General features: G+C 42.6%; 1 long non-coding RNA gene across 2 annotated transcripts in view; it reads right to left on the bottom strand.

Moving 5' to 3' along the window:
• Positions 1-12,590: 12,590 nt before the first annotated feature.
• LOC140185711 (uncharacterized) overlaps positions 12,591-26,679 on the bottom strand; it is a 41,169-nt gene continuing 27,080 nt past the window's right edge. The window contains exons 1-3 of one of the 2 annotated variants that reach the window (XR_011882701.1): positions 24,991-25,225; positions 22,405-22,503; positions 12,591-13,074 (exon numbers count right to left, since the gene is read on the bottom strand). This is a non-coding gene — a long non-coding RNA (uncharacterized lncRNA). Of the gene's footprint in view, positions 13,075-22,404; positions 22,504-24,990; positions 25,226-26,679 lie in introns of those variants that run through there. The other variant, XR_011882700.1, reaches the window with a different exon arrangement.

Below are 26,679 nucleotides of genomic sequence, written 5' to 3'. Positions count from 1 at the left end.
GAGTGCAATAAGATCTTAAATAACTGATCCGAGATTCCAACGCCAAGCGCAGTGCTACACCAGTTCCATCTCCACGACATTACCAAGCACATCCCTGAAGTGGATCCGGAAGCAGAAATACTCCTGCTATTTGGGAGAGATGTTCTTAGGGTGCACAAAGTCAGGCAGCAGGTCAATGGACCACACAACGCCCCCTTCGCCCAACGCCTGGATCTGGGCTGGGTGGTGATAGGAGAGGTGTGCCCTGGCAACGTACACAAATCGACAGTTAACACGCTCTCAAGACTAACGTGCTAGAGAGTGGCCGCCATTCAATTTCTCAGCCCTCCACAAGTGTTATGTGTATAAAGAAAGCACAACAAAGGAAACCTGAGACCAGTTATAGAGGTCATTCTACTTCTACCTAAAGACTGATCTAGAGACTAAAGTTCCATACCATGTTTATAGTGACCTTACAAAGGTCAGGTAGGGAGTGTGTTGCCCCTAAGGCATTTATTTGACTTTGTGGGGTCTACGCTTTGATTTGTTTGTAACTATTTTCTAGTTAAAGTTAAAGGTTGATAATTAAGTTACAGTATAACAAAGGTAAGTTCATTGTCTATGGTACATCATGGCATGTGATGACGTCACCTCAGGTTTCACTGCGTCTTACGTGTAACCTCCGGTTCCGGAAGGTGTAATGGTGGGTGCCATGCGTGCGGCATGGTCGTGAAGAGCTCCGTTTCTACCCACAAGGTAACACTATAGAAGCAACGCCGTAAGTTCATAAGAATGTATTTGAAGTAAAAATATTAACGCGGTTTCTGTTAAGGAAGTGGCGGTTGGGGCGGCATGCGTGCTGGCTTTTCAATTTCAAACGCGGGGTCGGCTCGAACCCGATGGCGGTTTGACGTGACCTCCCCCTCGCCCGCTACTCGGGGCGGCTGGAGACACTCGCTAAAAGAAGAGAGCGCTCCTGGTCTCCAGAATGAAACAGACGCTGTATATGTTTGTATTTTTTTATCAACAGTTTTCACCATACGATGTTAATGTGGAAGAGTGAACAGTAAATGGTTAACCTTACTACAACTCTGTCTTCATTGGCACCAGTTTAACTTGGTGCTTAGTCAGAGTTTCAACACACTGCACGGGAACAATACAACCATTCACTTGTGTTTTAATTTTACCTACTGACTTTGTATGTGAGACCTTATCAAGAAGACTTCTGAAAGTCCAAATATACATATCAACAGGCTCTTCCTTAACCATTCTAATCTTTAAATCCTCAAAATAAAAACTCCAGTGGCCTTGTTATGCATGGTTTCCCTTTCATAAGCTCATGCTGACTTTTTTTCAACCATTAATATTTTTTTAAGTTGTCCTTTATCCTTTTTGTCTTTTCTATTAGATTATGTATAATCTTGTATAACATAGTCTAGCAGTTTCTTCACCGCTAATGTCAGCCCCACTGGTCTGTCATTCCCTATCTTTCCCTACCTTTTTGTTAATAGTGGATTTACATTTGCCACCATCCAATCTCTGTGAAGTTTAAATAATTTTGGAAGATGACTACCCAGAAACAGTCAATAGTAATGTCAATATTTACATTGACATCTTCATTTCAAATTTATAAGTCTGAAATCATTTTTTAATCACTTCACATAGTGCACATACAATTTAAAACCTGCTGCTTACGTTGCTCATCTGCCACAATGTCCTGTAAAGCTGCCTTCTGTGGTTTCTTCTGTAAGTATTTCCATCCCTCTGGGGTGCTGCTTGACTGCCTTTTCGTTTTTTTTTTGCAAGTTGAGGCTCTATGCACTATCTTTCTCCAGCTGAAACATCCTGCAGTGCCAGACTAAAATACTTCTGCTGAATGATTCCTGTTGTCATGGGAACAGAATCTCCCATCAGACCCTCATTTTGTATTGACAGTATTCTCCTGAGATGTATCAGCTCTTGAAGCTCCCACCATTACCCTCTGTGTCATGGTTACACTAAAATTCTGTGCAGGTTAAAATTCCATCAGAATTAGAGACAACATCAACAAAGGCAATCATCTCTGATACCCACTAGAAGACCATAAGACCATAAGCCATTGGAGCAGAATTTGTCCTTTCAGCCCATCTTGTCTGCTCTGGCATTCAATTATGGCTGGTTTATTATCCCCCTCAACCCCATTTTCTTTCCTTCTCCCCATACCCTTTGGTGTCCTTATTAATCAAAAGCCTATCAATCTCCACTTTAAATATACCCAATGACTTGGCTTCCATAACTGTCTGTAGCAATGAATTCCATAGATTCTCCACCTTCTAGCGAAAGAAATTCCTCCTCATCTCTGTTTTGAAGGGACATCCTTGTATTCTGGGGTGTGTCTTCTGGTCCTGAATTCCCTCATTTTTGGAAACATCCTCTCCAGATCCACTCTAGGTTCCAATGAGGTTCCACATCCTCCCCCTCCCCCGCCAATATTCTTCTAAATTCCAGTGAGCACAGGCCCAGAGTCAACAAATGCTCTTCATACATTAACCCTTTCATTCATGGGATCATTCTGGTGAACCTCCCCTCAAGCCTCTCCAATGCTAACACGTCCTTTCTTAGATAATGCACCCAAATCCATTCACAATACACCAAGTGCGGTCTGACTGATTATTTACAAAGTCTGAGCATTACATCATTGCTTTTTGTGGAAGAAAATTAAGCAGAAAATTAAATTTTGAATTAAATGTGTTGTCAAGCTTAACTAGCTAAGTATTGCTCAAGACTTGGGCCATGAGACTGCCAGGGTAAGAATGCAGACACCGCCTTGCTTGTGCAAGCTAACAATAGCTAGATTTAGATCATGCCAGCAGTGAGATATTGGTAACCTTTTCCCAAGATTGTCTAGCAAATAGAGGAACTAACTGTAAACATTCATTTCTATTTTTGTGTTTTGCAGGGGAACATTGGTAGCCCTGCTGATACCTAACAAGTGTTTCTTGAAATCGCTGACCAAGTATGTTTAGCTATTGGCTATTGCCCAAAATCTACTGTATAAATTTAAGATGTAACCTGACAATGGCTCCCCGTGATCACACATTAAAGTGTTAACCTTATACCGAAACCTGTGTCTTTATTTCTGTTTCCTCACAGTCTCTCACAGTAAATTGGCAACAATATTCTTTTACAGTAAAATATGATAAATCAGGGTAAATTCTTCAACACTTTTATATTCTATTCCTCTTGAAATGAATGCTAACATTGCATTTGCCTTCCTCACCACCAATATAACCTGCAAGTTGACCACTAGGGAATCCTGCACTAGGAACCTCAAGACCTTTTGCATCTCTGATTTCTGAATTTCCTCCCCATTTAGAAAGGAGCCTACACCTTTAAATGTGCATGACCATGCACTTTCTTACACTGCATTTCATTGGTCATTTCTTTACCCATTCTTCTAATCTGTCCAAGTCCCTCTTGAGACTCCCCTGCTTCCTCAACACTACTTGCACCTCCACCTTTCTTTGTATCATCCACAATTTTAGCCACAAGGCTTTTATTTCCATCATTCAAATCATTAATATATAACATGACAAGAAGCAGTCCCAACACCGACCTCTGCAGCACACCACTAGTCAGCAGCAACCAGCCAGGAAAGGCCCCCTTTATTCCCATTCTTTGCCTCCTGCCACTCAGCCAGTCCACACTAGTACCTTTCCTGTTATACCATGGGCACTTATCTTTCTTAGCAGCCTCATGTGTGGCACCTTTTCAAAAACCTTCTGAAAATTCAAGTGAACAACATCCACTGACTCACCTTTTATTTCCACAAAGAATTCCAACAGATTTGTCAGGCAAGATTTCCCCATGCTAACTCGAGGCTGTTTTACACAGTGCCTCCAAGAATCCCAAAACCTCACCCTTAATAATGGACTCTAATATCTTGCCAACCTCTGAAGTCATATTTCCTGTCTTTTTCTTCCCTCCTTTCTTAAAGGAGCAGTCCTATCCTCTCCATAATTAGTCTTGAAACAAATGGAATTATGATCACAAGATCCAAAGTTTTCCCCTGCACACTTCTTCTCTGCCATCTCTTGTTCCCTAACAGGAGATCCAGTATTGGCCTCTCTTTACCCTCTCCTTCACTGTTCCCCATTCCCATTTCCCTCTCTTGCCTTGTCTTCTTACCTCCACGTCACCTTCCTCTGGTTCTCCTCCTCCCTTTTCTTCCTTCCAAGGCCCTCTGTCCTCCCTATTAGATTCCCCTGTCTCCAGCCCTGTATCTCTTTCACCAATCAACTTCCCAGCTCTTTACTTCATCCCTCCCCCTCCCAGTTTCACCTATCACCTTGTCTTTCTCTCTCCCTCCGCACTCGCCCCGCCCCACCTTTTAAATCTACTCCTTTTCTCTGTACTCGCCTATACTCTTTTCCATGGATGCTGCCTGGCCTGCTGAGATGCTCCAGTACTTTGTGTGTGTGTGTGTGTGTGTGTGTGTGTGTGTGTGTGTGTGTCGCTTATGCTTTCTTTAGTTGGGATCTCTACATATTAATAAAATAAGCCATCCCAAACACATTTTATAAACTCTATCCCATCCAGTCCTTTTATAGAATGGGTGTCCCAGTCAATATGTGGAAAATTGAAATCACCTTCTATCATAACCTCATACTTCTTGCAACTGTCTGGTATTAATTTCCTCTAAATGCAACTGACTGTTGGGAAGACTATAATATAATCTCATTGTATGGTCTTCACTTTCTTATTCCTCAGTATTGCCTCCAGACTGTCCTGTCATGACATTTTCCCAAATGAGTAATACCACCCAACCCTTTAATGCCTCCCCTTCTATCATGTCTGAAACCATTGAATATTGCCCCTCCTGCATCCAAGTCTCACTTGTTGATCCGCATTCCAAGTTCATCTGCCTTTCCTATAATACTCGAACTACACACATCTCAGAACACTGGTCTCAACATGTTCAATCTTGTGAGCTTTCTATGTTGTGGTTATTTTATGTGTGAGCATGCTATGTTGGCGCTAGAAGTGTTGGAAACACTTGCAGGCCACTCCCAGCACAAGCACAAATTGTGTTGGCCATTAATGCAAACAATGCATTTCATTGTATGTTTTGATATTTTGATGTGCATGTGCCATAATAGATAATCTAATCTAATTGAATATAATCTTAGTTTGTAGGTGTAACATCTACTTTCCCCAAAACCATTCCATTTGCTGTCTTGCCTTTCTGGTTCCCACCTCTCTGAACTCTAGTTTGAACTCCCCAAAGCAGCACGAGCAAAAGCAGCTGGTAGATATGTGGGCGATCAAGTAGTTCATTTACAACTGGGTAATCGTTCAAATTAGTGATTTCTGTTAGTATTTATCTTTGTATTTTAAACTCTTGAAATATTGTAAGTGAAATCTGTACTATTATTAGTACCAAGTATCTGAAATAGTATTGCTGAGACTATCACAGTTTCTATGAATCGGGAAAGATAACTAGCGCAGGAGAAGTCAATAAAGCTAGTATACACAATGTAGGTCAGTGCAGTATAGACCAATACCGATAGTGGTGGAGGTACGGCCCAGTTCAGACTAGAATAACTATTTTTGGACATTGACTTCTCTAACCATTAATGCCCCACCTCCCCTCCATACCTCATCTGTTATTTATTTATTTATTATTTTTATTAATTTTTTTTTCTCTCTATCCTTTTTCTCCCTCTGTCCCTCTCACTATACTCCTTGCCCATCCTCTGGGCTTCCCCCTCCCCCTTTCTTTCTCCCTAGGCCTCCCGACCCATGATCCTGTCATATCCCTTTTGCCAATCAACTTTCCAGCTCTTGGCTCCATCCCTCCACCTGCTGTCTTCTCCTATCAACTCAGATCTCCCCCTCTCCCTCCCACTTTCAAATCTCTTACCATCTCTTCTTTCAGTTAGTCCTGATGAAGGGTCTTGGCCCGAAACATCGACTGTACCTCTTCCTATAGATGCGCCTGGCCTGCTGTGTTCACCTGCAATTTTTATGTGTGTTGCTTGAAATTCCAGCATCTGCAGATTTCCTCGTGTTAGCTATATTTATCTCTGGTTTTCATAGAATGCAGATAGAGTGAATGCAAAAGTTTGTGCAGCCCTGGTCAAATTTTCTGTTACTGTGAATAGCTAAGCGAGTAAAAGATGACCTGATTTCCAAAAGGCATAAAGTTAAGGATGACACATTTCTTTAATATCTTAAGCAAGATTACTTTTTCATTTCCATCTTTTACAGTTCCAAAATAACAAAAAAGGAAAAGAGCCCGAAGGAAAAGTTTAGGCACCCTGAATGGTCAGTACTTAGTAACTCCCCCTTTGGCAAGTATTACAGCTTGTAAACGCTTTCTGTAGCCAGATAAGAGTCTTTGAATTCTTGTTTGGGGGATTTTTACCCATTCTTCCTTGCAAAAGGCTTCTAGTTCTGTGAGATTCTTGGGCCGTCTTGCATGCACAGCCCTTTTGAGGTCTATCCACAGATTTTCAATGATGTTTAGGTTGTGGGACTGTGAGGGCCATGGTAAAACCTTCAGCTGGCACCTCTTGAGGTAGTCCATTGTGGATTTTGAAGTGTGTTTAGGATCATTATCCTGTTGTAGAAGCCATCCTCTTTTCATCTTCAGCTTTTTTACAGACAGCGTGATGCCTGCTTCCAGAATTTGCTGGTATTTAATTGAATTCATTCTTCCCTCTACCAGTGAAATGTTCCCCGTGCCACTGGCTGCAACACAAGCCCAAAGTATGATCGATCCACCCCTGTGCTTAACAGTTGGAGAGGAGTTCTTTTCATGAAATTCTGCACCTTTTTTTTCTCCAAACATACCTTTGCTCATTGTGGCCAAAAAGTTCTATTTTAACTTCATCAGTCCACAGGACTTGTTTCCAAAATACATCAGGCTTGTTTAGATGTTCATTTGCAAACTTCTGATGCTGAATTTTGTGGTGATGACACATGAAAGGTTTTCTTCTGATGACTGTTTCATGAAGGTCATATTTGTGCAGGTGTCACTGCACAGTGCACCACCACTCCAGAGTCTGCTAAATCTTCCTGAAGGTCTTTTTCAGTCAAATAGTGGTTTTGATTTGCCTTTCTAGCAATCCTATGAGCAGTTCTCTCAGAAAGTTTTCTTGGTCTTCCAGACCTCAACTGGACCTCCACTGCCATTTCTTAATTACATTACAAACTGAGGAAACAGCTACCTGAAAACACTTTGCTATCTTCTTATAGCCTTCTCCTGCTTTGTGGGCATCATTTATTTTAATTTTCAGAGTGCTAGGCAGCTGCTTAGAGGAGCCCATGGCTGCTGATTGTTGGGACAAGGTTTGAGGAGTCAGGGTATTTATAAAGCTTTGAAATTTGCATCACCTGGCCTTTCCTAATGATGATTGTGAACAAACCATAGCCCTAACAAGCTAATTAAGGTCTGAGACCTTGGTAAAAGTTATCTGAGAGCTCAAATCTCTATGGGGTGCCCAAACTTTTGCATGGTGTTCCTTTCCTTTTTTTCACTCTAAAATTGTACAAAATAAAAATAATACTCATTTTGCTTAAAATATTGAAAGGAATGTTTCATCTTTAACTTTATGATTTTTGGATATCAGTTCATCTTCTACTCACTTAACTACTCACAGTAACAGAAATTTTGACTAGAGATGCCCAAACTTTTGCATGCCACTGTAAATGAAAGCACTGTTTGCAAATGAGAACTTGCAACTGCAACTTCCGGAGAGATAAGTTTTCTTTCTGGCCAGTTGTTTTCATCTCTCTCCAGTAGAGGGCGAAATACTGAAATCAAAATCTATTCCATTAATAGCCACAAGAGATGTTGTAAGTGCTGGAAATCCAGAGCAGCACACACAAAATGTTGGAGGAACTCATGTATGGAAGCAGTGTCTATGGGAATTAATAAACAATCGATGCTCAGGCTGGGTTCCTTCATCGGGACTGGAAAGGAAGGGGGAAGAAGCCACCATAAGGAGGTGGGGGGAGGGGAAGGAGTACAAGCTAGAAGGTAATAGGTGAAGCAGAGTGGGTGGGGGAGGGGTACAAAATGAGAAGGTGGAAAGTGATAGGTGGAAAAGGTAAAGGCTGAAGAAGAAGAAATCTGATTGGAGAGGAGAGTGGACCATGGGAGAAAGGGAAGGGAGGAGGGGCAGAAAGGGGAGGTGATAGATAAAGAGAAGAGAAGGAGCATGGAGGGGCAGAGTAGAGAAGTGAAGAAGGGTAAAGGGGAGGGGGAAATTAGTGGAAGTTGGAGAAATTTATGTTCATATGATTAGGCTGGAGGCTGTGCAGACAGAATGTGAGGTGTTACATTCTCCAGCATTTTGTGTGTGTTGCTCTATTCATTAATATCCTATTTTAAAGCTTGAAAGTTTGTTATGGCCAACTCCAAACAGGGACACAGAATATCAAAGGGATTATGCAGATGTTAACACAGATGGTAAAGCTTTCTCGTTCAGCAACCATCTGTTTTGGAGATGTTATACCTCTAAAGGAAAATATCTTATTTAATCCTATAAACATTTCTTCATCTTAATGAGCTTTTTAGGTCCAGCTATTTAATATCAAGATGCCTCTTACAACATTATCAACATAGAACTTTCTTGCAGGACATAAAATTGTCAGGATGTGAGGTTTTAGACCACTTGGACAACACAAACACCTACGTCAGGATGCTGTTCATCGACTCTAGCTCAGCATTTAATACCATCATTCCCACAATCCTGATTGAAAAGTTGCAGAAACTGGGCCTCTGTACTCCCTCTGCAGATGGATCCTCAATTTTCTAACTGGAAGACCACAATTTGTGTGGATTGGTGATAACATTTCCTCCTCACTAACGATCAACACTGGTGCACCTCAGGGGTGTGCGCTTAGCCCACTGCTCTACTCTCTGTATACACATGACTGTGTGGTTAGGCATAGCTCAAATACCACTTATAAGTTTGCTGATGATACAACCATTGTTGGTAGAATCTCAGGTGGTGATGAGAAGACGTACAGGAGTGAGATATGTCAATTAGTGGAGTGATGCTGCAGCAACAACCTGGCACTCAACATCAATAAGACGAAAGAGCTGATTGTGGACTTCAGGAAGGGTAAGACGAAGGAACACATACCAATCCTCATAGGAGGATCAGAAGTGGAGAGAGTGAGCAGCTTCAAGTTCCTGGATGTCAAGATCTGTGAGGATCTAACCTGGTCCCAACATATTGATTTAATTATAAAGAAGACAAGACAGCGGCTATAATTTTTTAGGAATTTGAACAGATTTGGCATGTCAACAAATACGCTCAAGAACTTCTATAGCTGTACCATGGAGAGCATTCTGACAAACTGCATCACTGTCTGGTAAGGGAGGACTACTGCACAGGACCGAAAGAAACTGCAGCGGGTTGTAAATCTAGTCAGCTTCATCTTGGGTACTAGCCTACAAAGTACCCAGGACATCTTCAGGGAGCGGTGTCTCAGAAAGGCAGCGTTCATTATTAAGGACCTCCAGCACTCAGGGCATGCCCTTTCCTCACTGTTACCATCAGGTAGGAGGTACAGAAGCCTGAAGGCACACACTCAGTGATTCAGGAACAGCTTCTTCCCCTCTGCCATTTGATTCCTAAATAAAATACAGTATTTTTGGTTTATTGCTTGTTTTTAATCTATTCGATGTATGTATACTATAATTGATTTACTTGTTTGTTTATTTTTTTCTCTTCTAGATTATGTATTGCATTGAACTGCTGCTGCTAAGTTAACAAATTTCAAGTCACATGCCGCTGATAATAAACCTGATTCTGATTCTGATTCTGATTTTTGTGTTTTATTAGCTGAAAAATTAGTTATTCTGGAGATTTTCATATCCTCTTCTGCACCCTCCTTCCCTTTTATATTATCCTCACTTTTCCAAACTGTTGAACTGGTAATCATACTATTTAGTTTAAAGGCACACTTCAACCCAATCCACAGATTGCTTCTTTGCCCCATCATTTGCCTAACCTTCCTTACAACCTCACTACAGACTTGCAATAACAACTGCCCTATCTTCTGCCCTATCATTCCGGCTTCCATCCCCCTGCCAAATTAGTTTAAACTGTCCCCAACAGATCTAGCAAATCTGACTGCAGTTAGGGTTCAAGTGTAGCTTGTCCTTTTTGAGGGTGTAAACCATCCCTTTAAGAAATGGAAATGGGAAGGTGATTGAGGGGTATTGGAGATGTGGATGGCCAGTACAGATGTGGAAAAGATCAATTAGGTGCCTGAAAGCCAAATATTTGCATGTAGAGAGAAAATTAATTATGTCCAAAACAAGAATCAAATGTACCCCACAGATGTTTAGTGAAAAGACACTGTGAAATGATGTGACCCACAACAACTATAAACTTAGATAGTGATAATGATCAGTTGTGCTGATTTCTTCATTCAGAATCAATGTAAAAATTCAAGAAAATTAAGTGCAAATTATATTGAGGACAATTTAATTTTCATAGTCTTTTGTGCTTAAGAAAACATTACAATATGTTGGACCCCCTCCTGCCCAGAAATCTGGGGACATCGTCTCGATAAATTATCAGTCACAGAGAGTTTCCACTAGTGACTGATAATTTATCACTAGTCTCCAATAAAGTATCTAAAACTTAAACTGGGTCTTCATGCCTTAAAAATGCTAGTAGATTTATTTTATATTTACATTGATTAAGAAGCTTACTATCTTACCTGACTATTGCCAGGAAATTAACTTGTGTGTTTTTGTATGTAATTTTTGGAAACTAAAATAAAGGTTACGGCAGATGGTTTGTGAAATACTGATTAAGAATATTTCCTTCATAAGCTTTAAAAACCACTGTCCACTTTTGGTTGTAATGTCAATCCAATTGCCACCTGTAGCTATATTAAGAAAAATGTATATATGTTATCCTTACGTGAAAGTACCAAATATGTATTATTTGGTAAATCCCTGTTTGCTCAGCTCAGAAAAACATTTTCTATTTCCCTCTTTGTAACTTTGGAAGAAGAAAACATTTCTCACAATGAGTTTAGTTTGCACATGAGCTGGCACAGATTGGCAATTACACATGAAGTGGAAACACAGTTCTATTTTTATCATAAATGAACCGCCTTTCAGTCTGATGCAGATAGGAAGGAGGGTCACAAAAGATTTCTCTGTGGGGTATGCAGTAATGTGCAGGAAGGAAAAAAAAATGGAGAGGATGTTTCAGAAAATTTATGGTAGAAAATTAAATGAATTATTATGATGTCGGGAAATAAAACTGGATTGGAAAGGTAAGAGTAAATAAGTTTTTTTTATATATTACCTAATAAAATATAGCACATAGAACATAGAACAGTACAGCACAGAAACAGGCCCTTCAGCCCACAATGTTGCCCTGAACCAGCTAAAAAGTAATTATTTTTTTAAAAAACCAAAAGCAAATACTTCTCTCCTACCTACACAAAGTCCATATCCCTCCATATCCCTCAAACTCAAGTGTGTATCTAAACTTCTCTTAAAAGCCTTTAATGTATTTGCCTCTACCACCACACCAGGCAGCACATTCCAGGCATCCACCACACTCAGTAAAAAACTTACCCATCACATCCCCTTCAAACTTACCCCCTTCTCACCTTCAATGTGTGTACTCTGGTATTAGACATTTCTACCCTGGAAGAAAGGTGCTCCCTGTCTCTCTGTATATGTCTCTGATAATCGTAAAAAACCTTTATCAGATCTCTCCTCAGCCTCCACCACTCCAGAGAACGAAACCCAAGTTTGTCCAGCTTCTTGTGTTAGCACATGCCCTCTAAACCAGATAGCATCTTGGTAAAACTCTTCTGCATCCTCTCCATAGCCTCAACATCCTTTCTATAATGGGACGAGCAGAACTATATGCAATACTCTAAATATAGCCGAACCAGAGTTCTATAAAGTTGCAACATAACCTCTTGACTTTTGAACTCAATGTCTTGACTAATAAAAGCAAGCATTCTTAACCTTCCAGTTGACCTGTGTAGCCATGTTCCAAGAGCAATGAATTTGGACCCCAAGATCTCTCTGTTCAGCAATACTGTAAAGGGCCTTGCCCTTATCAGTGTACTGTCTCCTTGCATTTGCCCTACCAAGGTGCAACACCTCACATTTATCTGGGTTAAACTCCATCTGCTATTTATCTGCCCATATCTGCAACTGATCTATGTGGTGCTGTATTCCTTGCCACTCTTCTACAATATCCACAATTCTAGCAATCTTGGGTAGCATCCACAAACTTACTAACTCACCCATCTACATTTATATACATCACAAACAGCAGAGGTCCCAGCACAGATCCTTGCGGAACACAACTAATTACAGACCTCCAGCTCAAATTTACTTAATATAAATTCAAAATAAATTTATTATTAATGTATATATATGTCATCAAACATTATATTGAGGCTCATTTTCTTGCAGGTATTCACAGTAGAACAAAGAAACACAATAAAATCAATGAAAAAATACGCACAGCAAAGACTGACAAACAACTGTTTAGCAAAAGAAGACAAAATGTACAAATACAAAAATAAAAACTATTATAATGAATAACTACTAAACATGAATTGTAGAGTATTTCCATAGGTTTCAATAGGTACATTTAATATCAGAGAAATGTATACAATATACATCCTGAATTTTCTTCTCAGACATCCACGAAAACAGAGGAGTGTCCCGTTTCACAGCGAGAAGGGTGATATAACAAGCAACTTGCTGACTTATGATATTAAAAGTCTGTTGCGTCACTTTTCCTGAGCTCTGCGCCCAGAGAGTCGGCACCAAAAAGGCGCAGCTCTCCGGACACACAACCTCCAGCATCTAACAAGCTGATCCCAATGTTCTGTGTTCTCCTGCGACGCTTCAGTCAGGAGCACCAGCCTAGGATCAGCACTCCCCCGGAGCTATGAAATCTGAAGGCGCGCTCGTCTTCCAGGCCGCGTCCTTGGGATATCAAAAAGCAGCCAGTTGAGAGGCCCTGAGAGCGGGTCCCTTTCCCGCGAAGAACCGAAGTCAAAGTGTAATTCCAACTCGGGGTCTTCAAAGGAACCCCAGACACCCTGGAAAGGAAAAAAAAGAGATATTAAAAATAGAAACAAGGCTGTTTCCGAAGATGCAAGCAAAGGAATCACCATTTCACACCATCTTGATAGTGAGTCCATAGGTTGTGGAATCAGTTCAGCATTGAGGTGAGTGAAGTTATTCATGCTGGTTCAGGAGCCTGATAGTTGATGGGTAATAGTTGTTCCTGAACCTTGTGGCGTGGGACCTAAGGTTTTACCTCTACCTCCTTCCCGATGGCAGCAGCGAGAACATGGCCTGGATGAAGGGGGTCATTGATGATGGAGGTGCTTTCTTATGGCAGCACCCCTTGTAGATGTGCTCAATGACGAGAAGGCCTGTGGTAGCCTGGGTTGTATCCACCACTTTTGTAGGCATTTCTGTTCATGGGCATTGGGGTTTCCATATCAGGCCATGATACAACCAGTCAGGATACTCTCTCCACTGTGCATCTATAGAAGTTTGTCAAAGTTTTAGATGACATGCCAAATATGTGCAAACTTCTAAGAAAGTAGAGGTGCTGCCGTGCCTTCTGCGTAATGGCACTTACGTGCTCCCAGGATGGATCCTCTGATATGATAATGCCAAGGAATCTAAAGTTATTCATGTTTTCCACTTCTAATCTTCTGATAAGGACTGGCTGATGGACCTCTAGTTTCCTCCTCCTGTAGTCAATATTCAGCCCTTTGGTTTTGCTGACCTTGAATGAAATTATTGTGTGGCACTACTCAATGATATTTTCAGTCTCCATCCAATATACAATCCATCACCGCCTCTGATTCTGCCAACAACAGTAGTGTCATCAGCAAATTTGAATATGCTATTGGAACTGCTCTTAGTCTCACAGTCTTAGGTATAAAGCAAGTATAGCAGGGGGCTAAGCACACAGACATGTGGTGCACCTGTGCTGATGGAGACTGTGGATGGGATGTTGTGGCCAGTCTGAACTGACTGGCATCCGCAGGTGAGGAAGCTGAGGACAGAGGAGATTCTGGAACGCTAGAAGTCCAGAGCAACACACACAAAATGCCAGAGGAACTCAGTAGGTCAGGCAGCATCTGTGAAAGTGAACAAACAGTCGACGTTTCAGGCTGAGACCCTTCATTAGGATTGGAAAGGAAGGGGCAAGGCATCAGAATGAAAAGGTGGGGGGAGAGGAAGGAAGGACAAGCGAGAAGGTGATGGGTGAATCCAAGTGGGTGGGGAAGGTAAAGGACTGAAGAAAAAGGAGAGGAATGTGCACCATGAGAGAAAGGGAAAAAGAAGGGGCTTGATACCTCCTTATGTAACTGAAAATTGAGGATTCAGTTAGACAAGCAGGTATTGAGGTCTAGGTTTTGGAGCTTATTAACTAGTCTTGAGAGGACGATAGTGTTGAATGCTGAGCTGCCATCAGTGAAGAGCATCCTGATGCATGCATCCTCACATTCCAGGGCTGAGTGACCTGTTGTTCTGTTGCGACGGGAGTTAAGCTGAGGCAGATTCAAGTTGAGGTGCTTCAAGACCAACCTCAAAGTATTTCATCACATAGTTATTTGATGATATAGTCTTTGAAGCAGGTTACCACATCCTTCTTAGACACCGGTATGATTGAAGCCTAGGTGAAGCAGGTGAATACCACAGACTGCTGAAGCAAGAGGTTAAAGGTGTCCGGAAACACTTCAGCCAGTCGTCAGTACTTCGCCAGGTACACCATCTGGACCAGATGCTTTCCATACATTTACCCTCCAGGAGGACACACTCTCATCGGCTTCAGAGACTGAAATTACTGGATAAATGTATTTTCAACAAATTTATTTTCAAAAATGACTTGGCCCTCTGTTGGTCAGGGTCGACCATGGATATGGTGTCCTAGCTCTCCATGTGATACGCAAGCTGGTATGCAAGCCAGGAAAGTATGATATAGAGAGCAAGCAGCAGGCTACCCCTCTCCACACAGCTGATGAGTCCAAAGGAATGACAGAGACTAATACAGTTTGGCACCAGCGGTGTCACACCCATTGCCAGTCAGCATTGAGCTCAACTTTGGACTGCCTTGGGGACCAAGGCTCTGAATTTCTTTTCCTCAGGGTTTACATCTGAAGTCTTCCCCACGAGTAGGTATAGCTGCAAGGCCCCAGAGGTTTGAGATCAGAGTTTTACTTCTCCTAGATGAGCTGCCAACCATGGCTGACGAGCCTCATCTGCCCAAAGCGACCGGCTTTAAGGCTCCAGTAACTCGCCTTTGCCTCTTCTTCTGTCAGTAGAAACAATTCCTAATAAGCACATGTGAAGGCCAGAAGCTGGTCTTGGTTGTCAGAGGCTATTTGAGATGCACACCATTGGAAGCAAATAATGGGTAGTGAGAGCTTATCCTCACTACCTCCCCACTATGACTATCTTTAAGGAACCAAAAATGTGTTTATGATAAATGCATTCTTTCATTGTCAAAAGTTGCCAGCTGGCCAGACCGGAGCAAGGATATCTAAAGGCCTAAGCTTTACTACAGGAACATATTGGTGATGAGCATATAATCACTGCGGCCTACATGGAAAAGGCCCTTTCTTGATGGCATGTTCAATCAGAAGATGTGAAAGCCCTTCAAGACAACAGTCTTTTTCTTAAACACTTTTTCAATGCTATGGAAGATGTGCAGAGCATGCATAAGTTGAACATGCCTGCTAATATATCAATTATCCCAGATAAATTTCCCACTGAACTTAGAAAGGAATGGAGATCGTCGGTGCTTGGGCTGTGCAGCTGTAAGGTTAATTTTGCTGATGCCTTTCACTTTACTGAAAGGCAAGTAAAGATTATTACACACCCAGTGTGTGGGAAAGTACGCAAAGCTACATTGCCAACAGTAAGTAAGAGTATGAACTAAACTGGGTCACGAATTAGTTCTCATACTAAAGAAAGCTGCTCTGTCGCTACCATGGCTACTGCAGAAAGTGAAACTGAGCCCAGAGCTGATGCAGATTTGGAACAAGCCATAAATGAAGCGAGTACTACCCTGGTACCTAATGGTCTTATGGGGGCTGGTGATCATGATTGTAAAATTCCTGTAATTCCAGTTCAGGTGAAGTCTACGAAGAGTAACAAGACAGTGGTTACTTATGCTTTGATAGATCAAAGGAGTACAGCAATGTTCTGCACAGAGAGCCTCACGAGCAAGCTAAAATTGACAGGAAAAGAAACATGCATTCTCAGATACACAATAGGCCAAGAGAACGTTGTGAGTAGCTATGTATTTTTTCAGAATCGGAAGTGGTTGGCTTGGATAGTGAAGGTTATTGTGAACTGCCTAACATCTATACACAGGAACATATGCCTGTCCACAAAGGGAACATTCCTCGTCAGAGAGGAATGGTCTCACCTGAAGCATGTTTATTAGCTGGAAATTGATTCAGAAATTGAGCTGTTGATAGGGATGAATGGGTCTATGGTGTGTGAGCTGTTCCAAGTGATTCACAGTGTTAATGATGGACCCTATGCAATCAGAACAATGCTAGGTTGGACTGTTAACTGGACTATTGAAGGAGACCGTGATGGCAGAAGAGTCTACCCCTCGGCTAGAGCTGGCAGTTAATGGGACTTCAGTTTTGCCATTGGATGAGCATTGGCAGCAGTGACTCAAAACAGATTTCCCTGAATGCAGTCAAGAGGGACAACCTGGTTTGGCAGGCAGAGCACAATCCAAGAAAGACTGCTTATCAAAAGAGGACGTTTGTGTAAATGCTGAGATTTCATGTCTCCGATGTCTTAATAGCATATATTTATAATTATTACAGTATAATAATTAGGGGGCTAGAACGTAGGAGCCATGTATTCTGTGTTGCGTGTTTATTATATGTGTTATGGTAACTAAGATAGTACAAGAAATGGTCTCCAGAGACCACCAAGGCCTTGAAGGGCTGCTTTGAGGTTACTGACTGGAATATGCTTCGTGAACAATATATGTGGAGGACATTGACAGACTTACTGATTGCATCACTGGCGACTTCAGCTTCTGTGTGGACACTGTAATACCATCAAGGACTATTCACTGCTTCCCTAACAACAAACCATGGATCACCAGTGATATAAAGGCTCTTTTCAAACACAGAAAGAGAGCCTTTAGATCAGGAGACAGGGAGGAATTGAAACATGTTCAGAGGGAGCTAAAGGAGAAGATCAAGGTGGCTAAAGAGGAATACAGGACAGAGCTGGAGAACAAGTTTGGGCAGAGTAGGGCACGTGGGAGGTGTGGAGAGGCATGAAGAACATTGCTGGCTTCAATCAGCCTAGTTGTAGAGCTTCAGAATGCAGCCGTGAATAGGCTGAGTTAAACCAATTCTTCAATAGGTTTGACAATTGCCCTCCTGTTCATACCCCCCTCAGCACACTAGTCCAGGAACAGAGGCACCCAATGCTCCCTCAACTCCAATACCTCCCCTTCTCCCTTCTCCTGCCTCCAATTCAACACGTGGATGAACAATACGGACTACCACTGTCTACATCCCTTTCTTGCCCTGAACCGACCATCCACACCTCCACATAGCAACTGCTATCGTCCTGATCTTCACGTCCCCCAGCCCCACCTTCCATCAACTCCCCCTCACTACTGAGCAGGGGAGAAGGGCTCTGGGGAGACGTCGACACGGCAAAGCATTGGGACCGGATGGTGTGAACACCAGGGTCCTGAAGGAGTGTGCTGAGCGGTTATGTGGAGTTCTCTGGCGCATTTTCAATCTGAGTCTCAGCCTGGAAAAGATCCCAACTGAAAATCATCATGTATGTTCCCAATAGCTAATAAGGGCCGACTAAATGTCTTGAATAACTACCCTCCAGTGGCCCTGACCTCACACATCATGAAGACCCTAGAGAGGCTGGTCCTGGCTCACCTCTGACCCCTGGTCAGATCAGCCCTCAACCCCCTGCAGTTTGCCTACCAGGAGCATATTGGAGTTGATGATGCTGTCATCTACCTGCTGAACAGAGCCTACTCCCATCTGGATAAGCAGGACAGCACTGTGAGGATCATGTTCTCTTGATTTCTCAAGTGCCTCCAGTATCTCATTGCTGGGTGAAAAGCTCCGTTCAATGCAGATTGGCACTTCCATTGTATCCTGGATAATGGACTACCTGACTGGCAGACCACAGTATGTGCAGCTTCAGAGCTGTGTGTCAGACATGGCTATAATCAGCACTGGGGCCCCTCAGGGGACTGTATTGGCTCCCTTCCTGTTTACCCTGTATACCTCTGACTTCAGATACAACACTGAGTCATGTCCTCCGCAAAAATTCTCTGATGACTCAGCAATAATTCAGTGTATAAAGGGAGAACAGGAGGATGAATACAGGGCCCTGTTGGAGGACTTTGTCAAATGGGGCAAACTCAACAAGACAAAGGAGGTGGTGATGGGCTTTAGGAAGACTAAGCCTGCACTGCTCCCTGTTACTATTGGTGGCGAGGATGTGGATGTGGTGAGGACCTACATGTACTTGGGGGTGCACCTGGATGACAGACTTGAGTGGAGCACCAACACAGAGACTATGTACAAGAAGGGCCAGAGTCACCTCTACTTCCTGAGGAGACTGAGGTCCTTTGGAGTATGCAGGCCTCTCCTTCACGTGTTCTACCAGTCTATTGTCACCAGTACAATCTTCTATGTGAGTGGTGTGCTGGGGCAATGACATCAACATGGGTGTTGCCAGCAGGTTCAATAAACTGATTAGAAAGGCTGGCTCTGTTATAGGAGTCAAGCTGGACACACTGGAGGCTGTGGTAGAACAAAGAACCCTATGAAAAATCCTGGTAATTCTGGACAATATTTCTCACCCTCTGCATACCAACTTGCTGAACAGAGGAGCACATTTAGTAGTAGACTAAGACAAATGCACTGCTCCAAAGAGCCCTATATGAGATCATTCGTACCGTTGGCCGTTAGGCTCTATTATGAGTCAACCTATAGCCAGGGAAGTGATGGCCCCCTCCTGTTGGACTGTTTGAGGTAAGTTATTTTTTATTCTTTCTACTTCTCCCTAATATTTATATCTGTGCACTTGTAATGCTACTGTGACACTGACATTTCCTTTGGGACCAATAAAGTATCTATATGTCTATCTCTATGTAGTCACATTAGTGGGGGCATGGTAAAAGTGAAGGGGATAAGTTATGTATTCATGCTTATTTTGTGACAGTTTGTAGCTTGGGCCAGCGGAGGTCATATCTTCGCTGACTGCTGAAATAACACTTAATAATGCTTAATTGTATGTTTACTAATTGCTAATAAAGGATCGGAATAGGGAATTTGACTCTTTGGAGCAATCCTGTGAGCAGGTAAAACAACTCAGTCTGAGGTCGTAGCCTGGCAGGAATTGTTTTGTTTTGATTTTGAATCAATTTTGCTGCTACAGCCTCTTTGGAGGAACCAAGGCCCATACCGTAGCAAGATTCTTGCAGCTTGAGTTCATGAGGGAAGAGACTGAAGGGAAGGCCTTAGGACTGAAAAGTCATCTCTGGTTCTCTTCCCACAGATTCAGCCTGATCCAATGAGTATTTCCAACATTTTCTTTTATATTTTATACTTACCTGTACTTACTTCATTAGTCCAAATTTGTTACACCATTCAAACGAAAGGAATTATGTGACATACACCAGCCACTGGCCAGCAAAGCCCATTAGCTAAGTTTGGCTGAGCTCCATGTTCCGGCAGCGAGAAGACAGATGCACCAGAATCGGACTCCAGATTCCTGACATCCAGAGCGCAGGGCATGAGTGTGGAAGCCTGCAATGTACAGGCCTGTACAATGCCTTTAGCCGAAGTGTTTCTGCAGAACTGCCAGCTGCAGTTCAGTCCATTCAGGAAGATTATGTTATGAAAATGAACGTGAGATCATAAAACTGCAAAAAAAAAGCAGAAACCATAAAAGGATGCCTAAAAAACAGAGAAGCAAAGTGAACAGGCAAACAGGAGTAAATGGAGCAAACAAACAATACAAATAAAGCAGACAGCAAGGACTTCTACAAATCTGTGAAAGGGCAATGAGTAAATGCTAAAATACATATTGATTCTTTAGAGAATGATTGGGGGAATCCCTTTATTACATGAGGAATGCAACACAAATGCAGGGAAGCCTTTCTATGGGGCATCCTAGTAACAGTAGAAAATCAAGAGGGAAAAGGGGGAGTAACTTTAAGAAAAGTGCTATCATAAAAGAAAAGTTAACAGTCAAATCAATGGGACTAAAGAGTATGAAATCTGTGATCCTTGTGTCATAAAGTAAGGGGCTGCAAATATAGTAGCAGCAGTGCTTGTGATCTTCCAAAACTCTAGATTTTGGAAAGATCCCAGCTGGCTGGAAAACTGCAAATGAAGTATATTCATACTCAAAGAAGGAGGAAGATAGAAATCAGGAAATTACACATCATCTGTAATTGAGAAAGGCTGGAATTCATGATGAATGAAGAGCAGATGATTTTGAAAAGCATAGTATAATTAAACAAGTTCAATGTTCAAAGTAGATTTGTTGTCAAAGTACATATGCAGTATGTCACCATATACTGCCTGGAGATTCATTTTCTTGCAGACATTCACTTAACGGAACAGAGAAATATAATAGAATCAATGAAAAACTACACACAAAGACTGACAAACAATGTGCAAAAGAAGCTAATCTGTACAATTATAAAAATAGTTAATAGATAGAGAGATAAATAAATACATAGACAGATAAATAAATGAATACATGCATACATACATACATACCTACTCAGAACATAAATTGTAGAATCTTTGAAATTGAGTCCATAAGTTGTAGATTCAGTTCAGAACTGAGGTGGGTGAAGTTATCCATGCTGGTGTAGGAACCTAGATGTAAAAGGTAACAGCTGTCCCTGAAGCTGGTGGTGTAGGACCTGAGGTGCCTGTATCTCCGTCCCAATGGCAGCAGCGAGAAGAGAGTATGGCCTGGATGGTGGCAATAGTGGAGGCTGCTTTCTTGTGGCAGCAGTCCTTGTCGATGTGCTCAGTGGTGGGGAGGGGTTTGCTTGTCATTGACTGGGCTGTGTCCACCACTTTTTATAGACTCTTCCGTTCTTGGGCTTTGGTGTTTCCATACAAGGCCATGATGCAACCAGCCAAGTTAAAAAGGTTTCATGAAATAGAAACTGTGTTTGATATTTTTCTTTATGACATTCATTGACAAAAGAGAATCAGTGGATACCACATGAAAGGGTATGACACAAGTTAAGAGGTCATAGCATTGGGAGTGACATTCAGCATAGAGAGACATTTGGCCAGTTGACAGAAGACAGAGTCACGATAAGTGAGTTCTCACAGATAGCAAGATGTAACTAGTGGAATGACACATGGATGACAACTATTTACATCAGTTGCTCCCCCCCCCTTTTAACCCGCACCAGGCCCTGCTTGTTTCTTTTCCCCTTCCCCACCACCTTCCTTCTGCCTATCACCACACATAAAGCCTAATCTGTCTTCTATCCCCCCTCCATCTGCCCACCATCACTCCCTTACCTGTTTCCACATTACCTTTCCTCCCTACCAGATTCCAAAATCTGCGGCCCTTGTAGTGTCCATTTATGGCCATCCAGCCTCTGTCTCTGTCTCCACCCTCCCACACCCCCTGTCCATTCAACTCCCGCTTCATCTGGTTCCATCTACAGCTTATCATCTCCTGCTTCACCCTTCCATCTTACATCTTTATACTGACAATCCTCCCTCTCAATCTTGATGAAGGATCCTGACCTAAGACATCTACTATCCCTCTGCCTCCATCGAGGCTGCCTGACCCTTTGAATTCTTTCCGCAATATGTTTTTTTTTTGCTACAATCTACAAGAATGAGTTATCTGAAAAGACTAAGAGGAGTCATCATCATATTTGCTGGTATCCAAGAAGGTAAGTTGTGAAAAGGTCACAGGAATCTACAAGGATATACAATACCATAAAACTCTAATAATACTATACCTGATTGTTTGGAGTTTAGAGAAATGAAAGCTAATTTCACTGAATAAGGTAATTATTCAGGATTTTTACAAAATAGTTTCAGTTTCTGAGAGGGTACTTCCCTTGGTTGGGGAATCTAACATTAGGAGGCATCATTGCAGAACAAGGGGTTGTCCACTTAAGATGGAACTGAGGAATTTCTTCTCACAGAAGGTTGTGAATCCTCAGGAAGCTGCAGAAGCTGAGTCACTGAATCAGGCGAAGAAAGATGGATATTTGAGCTATTGGAGATGAGGCAACGTGGAACAGATAGGAACAGGAATTTGAGGCAAAGATCAAATCAGCTATGATCTTACTTAACAGTGAAGCATTCTCAATGGAGCACATGGCCTAAACCTACCTCTGTCTCCGAAGCACTTATGATCTTCTGGTCAGTTCATGTTTTCCTGCTACATCTCTTGCCATTCTTGGTGATCAGGAGCTCAGCAATCTCCAGAAGCTGATGGTGAGAGACAGTAAAATAGTAAAATACTTTGCCTTGCATTCCTGTAGCAAAATGATAATGAGTCCTCCAATTGAATGTGAACAACCTCAGAAAAAATGCATTAATAATACAATATTGGTATTATATAATATTGGTACAATATTATAAGGTATACACCTTATATTTTGGGTATTGATTGCAAAACCAACAAAAATCATATTTGAACGTTTTGAAGGAAGTGTGTCAGTAATAGTACACTTACAACTGGCAGAAGTAGGTAATTTCAGACTTGGTTGAGATAACCTGTCCTGTGCTCAAGCGAAGTAGCCAAGTAATTGCCATGAAGAGAAACAGAATTTTTTAAATATGAAGCATTAATTGACAACTGATTGCCATTGAGATGGTCATATTTTGACTACGTCCTTGCAATGAATCTAGGATGAGGCTTCAGACGAACTCCTGTTAAATTGCTAAGCATCACAGTTTATGCACTGTTATGGACAACACAGACTTCTGCCCAAAAGAGGTTCTGGAGATGCTAGAAATCCAGAGTAACCCACACAAAATGCTGGAGGAAGTTGGGCTGTATCTATGGAGAGGATTAAACATACAGCATTTTAGGCCAAGACTGTTCATCGGGACTGGAAAGGAAGGGGGAAAAAAGCCAGAATAAGAAGGCAGTGGAGGGAGCAAGGGAAGGAGTACAAGCCGGCCTCCACCACCCTCCCACCTCCTCTCTCACCCGGCTTCACCCATCACCTGCCAGCTCGTACTCCTTCCCTTCCCATCACCCTCTTACTCTGGATCCTTCCCCCTTCCTTTCCAGTCTTGATGAAGCCTGAATTATCATCTCTTTATTCCTCTCCACAGATGCTGCCTGGCCTGCTGAGTTGCTCCAGCACTTTGTGTGGGTTACATATTTCCGACTAGTGTCAGATCCTGGAGTAACTGGGGAAAAAAAGCGCTTTGCTTGAGATTCATCTTGATCCATTGCTCCTTGGTCAGTTCCCATTGTTCCAATATCCCTCCTACCCCATGAAAGGCAATTATCTCAGGACACTGTGGTATTACAGACTGTTTTTCTCCATTCCCCTTTATTTTGTGCAGATGGGTTGCTGCACTCCCTCACTCCATTACAACTAGACCCCTGACCTTGGGATTCACTTATATTTCAATATTTATTGTACAGGTGAGGTTCTCAAGGCTCCACCTACCCACAAGCAGTACAGCAAGAGATCAGTCAACGGGTTCTGCAAATGGGGGGGGGGAGGGGGCTTTCTGATGAGCCATTGTATGGGGAAACCCAAAATGTCCAGAGTTCTATAGTATTGTTCCTTCCTTCATTTTAAAACTGCTAATTAAGAAAGGTGCATTGCTTCTTCTAACACGTAAAGCTTCCTGTGGAATTTTATTTCCCGCTGTGAATGGAGTGTATGTATTTGTTTTGCGACCAGACTTGGCTTGCTTCGTGGGTAAAGCTCCACGGTGCTTTAAGGATTTTCTAATGGGCTGATGCAGCCAAAGCTCTCAGATGACTATTTATGGAAAATACAATCACTTATTTTTTTATGGAGAATCTTCTCCGATCACAAGTAGGTGGCTACAACTACGGTCGTAAATTGTTCGCTCTCCGCGGCGCTTTTAACCCATGCTATTAGTCGGTTGATTTCGTCGATGTGTTAAGTGTGGCTATTGCTCTTCCAATTTAGGTAAGACCGCTTGCTTAAGGATCCTATAATGAGGAAAAGCGTGGAACGTTGAAATATGTTTTTTTTCAATGTTGGATACGGAGAGGATCGTTCAAGATAGCTGCCCTCGTATAACTCGAATTGTGCAACTACTGAATTCCGCAGCCTGCACATTCTTTGCAGTATAATGGCTAAATAAGGAAGAGAATGTCAGAAATGATTTTAATTCCTTGGATTTTGTTTACGGATTAAGTCATCAGCGTTGATGCATTCCTTATATGATGCATATGGGAAGGAGATTATTTTAACCTGGGCATTATACTCTCAAGAGGAAGACCGTCGCTCTCACTTTAGCGAGGAATTTTAGCTATATTGTGTAATTGCCACATCTACAGTATTGTCCCAAGAAAAGTTAAACATATTTTCAGATGTCAAATTGTTCCAGAGTCCACGGAAAAGTTATATTCACGCAAAGAAGTGAATTTTAGAAGTAGTTCACTGTTTAATTTGAGTGATGTCAATGAACGGGCGATCAGACAGGCCAGTTTTGAGATTTGTGTTTCATTTTGTATAAGTATTCTGTTCTGTCCAACATTTACATGTCTTAAACCAGTACTGTGTACGTGTGCGTGTGCGTATATATGTGTACGTGTTTGTGTGTGTGTGTCTGTGTGTTTGTGTGTCTGTGTGTGTGTGCCGGTGTCTGTGTCTGTGTGTTTGCGGGTTTGTGTCATATTTCCCTGGTTACACACTGAAAAAAACAAAATCACGACACCGGGCAGTTTCGGAGACACGTCAATGAACTTTTTTTTACCTATTCCGAACTGCGGAACGCTAGAGCCCAGAGTTGCGGGCTGGATCGACTCGCCCTAAGCGGATGCCCTGGCTGCACAGCTCTGCCGAATGATCCCATACAGGGATATGTTTAAACTAACACAAACAGATTACACATGGTCTATAGGATGCTTGAGTAAACCGCCGTACACTGCCGCTTGTTTTACCCAAGATGGGATAGCGATCATAACCAAAGAGGCATCCCAGCCAAAAAGGGGAGTGTCCTACACCCCTCCTAGTTATTGGAAATGCCAATTGACACACACACACACTGAAAGATTTCCGACAATATCAATTGCAACCAAGTGAATATTCGGAGAGTGACAGATACAAATGAATTGTCTTGTTTTTTTTAGATGGCGCATACCGCCGAAACCAATGCAGGAAGAGAACTGGTTTGCTCCAGCCCGGGTTAACCATCCAAATAAGGCGAAGACAGACATGTAACGGGGCGGTCAGCATCACAGGGCACAAGGCTTCATCCGGCTGTTGCTGGAGATCTACGCCCAGCCCCAATCGGCAGGGAACCTTTAAAATGCCATGGAAATTCCTCCCAGGATTTTAAAGCACATGGTACAGTAGCTCTGCCGAAGATCTAAGGAAAAGCAGAACTCAGCAGATGCTGGAAATCAGAAATAAAATAAGAGAATGTTGGAAATACTCAGCTGACCAGGCAGCATCTGTGGGGTGAGGAACGGAGTTAACGGCTCAGGCCAAAGTTCACATTAACAGGGAGGGAATGTGGAAGTAAGAAAAGGAACACTTCTGAAGGCATGTTAAAAAGCTGTCACAATCCTCACTCAGTGGCACCAGGACTATTTTCTCACACCTCTTTCATGATCCCCCCTCATATCGCAAACTCCCTGCCCCACCCTCTTCTCTGCATCTTAAAAGATGTCATCTGTGCTCACCCAATCCTCCCAACACCCTAACAATGATAGAGTTCCTCTTGTCCTTACCTACCACCCCATAAGCATCCATCTCCAATACGTTGTCCTCCGCAGTCTCCACGATCTCCAAAGGGACCCCACAACCAAACACATCTTTACCTCCCTCCCCCCTCCGCTTCCCGCAGAGATCACTCCCTCCATGATTCCCTTGTTCATCCGTCCCTCCCCACTAATCTCCCTCCTGGCACATATCCTTGCAAGTGCAAAGTGCTACACCTGCCCACTCACCTCCTCCCTCACCCCCATTCAGGGCCCCAAACAGTCCTTCCAGGTGAGGCAACACCTCACCCGCAAATCTTCCGGGGTCATCTACTCTGTCCGGCAATCCCAATGTGGCCTCCTTTACATTGGTAAGAACCATCGTAAACTGGGGGGCCAGGGTGAGACCACCCTCAGGGTGCAGGAGCAACACCTTATATTCAACCTGAGCAGCCTCCAACCTGATGACGTGAACATCGATTTCTCCGTCTGGTACACAGACTTCCCCTGCACCCCTTCCTCTATTCAGCACTCGATCTTTCACCTATTCTCACCTGGCTATCACCTCCCTCTGGGTCCCCTCCTCCTTCCCTTTCTCCTGTGGTCCACTCTCCTCTCCTATCAGCTTCCTTCCTCTCCAGCACTTTTTCCTTACTCTATCACCTTCTAGTTATCCTCTTTCCCCTCCCCCCTCCCCACCTTTTTATTCTGGCGTCTTCCCGCTTCCTCTCCAATCTTGA

Source organism: Mobula birostris, chromosome 21 (assembly GCF_030028105.1).
Source record: "Mobula birostris isolate sMobBir1 chromosome 21, sMobBir1.hap1, whole genome shotgun sequence".
NCBI classification, from domain to species: domain Eukaryota; kingdom Metazoa; phylum Chordata; class Chondrichthyes; order Myliobatiformes; family Myliobatidae; genus Mobula; species Mobula birostris.
The sequence above is the reverse complement of the archived record's forward strand: the minus strand, read 5'-3'. Positions and strand labels throughout refer to the sequence as shown.